Here is a 3,509-nt window from a genome sequence, read left to right as displayed (position 1 = left end):
GTTTCACGTACTTTCGGATCAAAGGGGAAGAGATCGAGATGATCGCATTGCATACACCTCGATTTCCATTTTATTTGACTTTGATGTATTGACATGATTGATTGATATACTCTGATTTTTCTTTATGGCTTTATGAACACGTTTTGGTTGACGGTTTTATTATTATGAAAACGAAATTTTTGGTCTTAATTTTTGGGGAGGTTACAAACCAGTTGCCAAGTGACCCTACGTATACATTTAACTATTTATATAAATTAAAATATGGGACAAAGCATGGGTTGCTTTAGAATTGTTTAATATGTTGCACCATGCTTGTAAGATACATGCTTTGCCTTTTGCTTATTATATGTTCCATGCATGTAAGAGACATGCTTTTGCTTTTGCTTTATGGTTACACCTTTTGTTTACATTGGATGATATATAAAGGAATGGACTTGTAAGAATTTGGTGCTAGTTCTTTTGAGCATTTTCTTCTTCATTTTGAGCCTCAAAATCGAGAGCAAGTGTGCTCCCAAAGGGCTACCAAAATCTTGAAAAAAATGTCTCTCCCTCTTCTCATTTCTCTTGTATTTGGTGCTAGATAAAAGTCCTTTAGTTGGTCCACCTTTGAATATATATTTTCAATATGTTTCTAAGGCTTATGAACAACTAATTACAAGTGAAATACTAGCATGTTTTGGTGGTTTCATTCTTGCAATGGTAGATACTTCTAGAGAGATTAACTTAGAGCTTAATTCCATACTTCATCAACTTCTAACCTCCCATGAGGATCAAAGTCTTCAAAGGTTGTAACACTTTCCTTCTATGGTTGTTTTAATCTTTCTAAGTCTTGCAAAATGATTTTTTGGTGGGAATAAAACTACTTTTATTTTGTTCAAAGCTTTAAGTCTTCCTTTGCTATTTTTATGTTTTTTAAACAATTTTTGAATGAAAACTCAACAATTCAATGCACCCTACGAACAAGACACTTACAATCCCAACAAATTAGGTTACCACATTCCCCCTTTTAATGTTGCACCTTTTTGGACAAAATAACCGGCCAAGAGGACTTTCTTGCGAGAACTACAAAAGCTTCTCAAAACATTCATCCAGTTCTAAAAGTTGTGCATCGCCTTATATGCACGATTATCATTCCCCAAGAAGAGATCAGCTAGGCTCGGGCCCTATGGTGTATAGTCTATCAACAACATAAGCCATATCTTGGAGCTTTCATGACATGGAAATTGCTTTATATTTCCCATAGTAAAAGCGGAGCAATTTACTATGGCGGCCTCGTTCACTTATTGGCCAATCACTGTCATACTGACATTTCCGAGTACTATTCTCCCCATGTCGAAGGGAAGAAGTTTTAGATTTTGATAACTCGAGCAGATGCATCTATTCCAGAGATATGATGATGGTGTCACATGGAACGTAGGACCCCTTCCGCGTTTAGATGTCACTACTATCTCTTTTTATATCCTTCAACTTAGACCATCCACTATACCCACCACTAACCACTATAGTGGTAGGTGCCACATCATCACCACACCTTTATCACTAAACCATGGGATACCTACCACTACCACAACGTTCCACCTTATTTTTTAAATATATTTAATTCAAAAATACAATAAAAATATAATAATGACATATTTTTTTAAACTGGTTTTGCATTGATTTAAAATACTACATTACATAAAAAACTTACATTAATTAAAAAAACACAACATTAAAAAAACTAAAAAAGGAAAACATAACTAAAAAACTACCTCCTATTCCTATACCGGACTCGAACGGATTCTTTCATCGCAAAAAATATCTCCAAATCTTCACCTTTGAGATCGTCCACTTTCATCTTCAAAATCTCCATATAGGTTTTTGTTTAAAGGATTGTTGCGCCTCTTGGAATGACGTTTGTAATTCTATCATATTTTTCTCCACTCAACTCAACATCTCCGCCTAGGTTTCTTGAATGTAGATATATCGATCAAATTTCTCTCCAAAATGATCGATAACACTAGAACCTGAAGTCGACGAACTAGCGGGAGTTGTATCTAACGCAAAAGCGTTACTGGGTTTGTGGTTTCAATAGTTTTTTTTTTCGGGGGGGGGGGGGGGGGGAGTATTTTGATTGGAATCCATGGTTTTTGGTTGTAAAAAAGTTGTGTGTAATTGTGTAATAGACAAAGAAAAGAATGGTGTAAGAAATGAAGTTGTATAGTTAGGTATTTATAGGTAAAATTGTTATGTAAAACAAATTAAATTTTTCCAAAATTTAGCCGTTGGAATGGCTAGTCCAACGATCAAAAAAAGGATGAGCCCTCATTGGGCGCTGCTACTTATTGTATGCATCACGAACCATCACGAAAACGACGAACCACGACCGGCCGGGGTGGTGTGCACAGCCGTTGTCCGTAGCCACGTAGACCACGACCGGGTTCGTGGTCCTTATACTAGACGACCTTAGTGACCCAGCCACAAACATGTTGGATATAGTGTCTAAGTCCATAACTTTATTTGGTATGTACTTGACCCGACCCGACATGGTCCATTTGGGTTGCATGGCATTGCAATACTTGGATAGACTAAATGAGAGAATAAGGCACTTATGATTATTAATATATTATAAGTTCTAATATATTAATAATAGTATTATTTAATTAGTATTGATCAAGTATTAATTTGGTGATCAAAGTGAGACTAATTAAATATATAGGGTTGATTATGACAATCATCAATTCTTTTATGGTGGATTAATGATCCATGGTTTATGGGTTTGGTTATAACCATATGGAGCTCCATGGTAGTCCATGGGAGTTACAAACCCATTGGTCATGAGAAATCAAGAGTCATGACAATTAAGGGCATTCATGTGTAAACCCTAATTGTGACAACACTATAAAAGGAACCCTATGGCTAGCAAAATCGGGACCTAGTGTTACTAGAGAGGGCATAACCGATTTTGAGTGCTAGAAGTATTCTCTCAAGTTATTCCAAGTCTTGTGGTGTTGTGTGAAGCATTTGAGGCACAACATTTGGGGTGCTAGGCTCACAAAGTCTTGAAGGAATCCAAGCAACAACAAGGTATGTATTTCTACTAGTTTTATGTTCTATGTAATCCCCATGCCATGCTAGTTAGGAAATATCCTTGAAAAAAAATTTGCATGTATATAGAGAAAACATAGATTCAAGGTTATTAGGGTTGCATGTACACTTAGGAAGTGTTAGAATGCTCAAAAACCCATCAATGGTATCAGAGCCTAGGATTGTTTTCTGTATACTTGATGCAAAACTGCTTAAAAATCAAAAATTATGCACTCTGACGACTGGACTCGCCGAGTCCATGGGGAGGACTCGCCGAGTCCATGAACAAATTCATCCTACTCGACGAGTAGAATAATGCACTCGGCGAGTAGGAGCGTGTTGGGCAGTTTTTTCGAGTTTTGTTGCTGGAAATGGATTAAGATCATTATCCCAATCTGTTTTGGACTTGTAAAATCTGTTTTTCAAAATGATAATGATTATGT

Source organism: Lactuca virosa, chromosome 3, assembly GCF_052849685.1.
Source record: "Lactuca virosa cultivar CGN04683 chromosome 3, Lactuca_virosa_CGN04683_v6, whole genome shotgun sequence".
In the NCBI taxonomy this organism is placed as follows: domain Eukaryota; kingdom Viridiplantae; phylum Streptophyta; class Magnoliopsida; order Asterales; family Asteraceae; genus Lactuca; species Lactuca virosa.
This window is presented reverse-complemented; position numbering follows the sequence as displayed.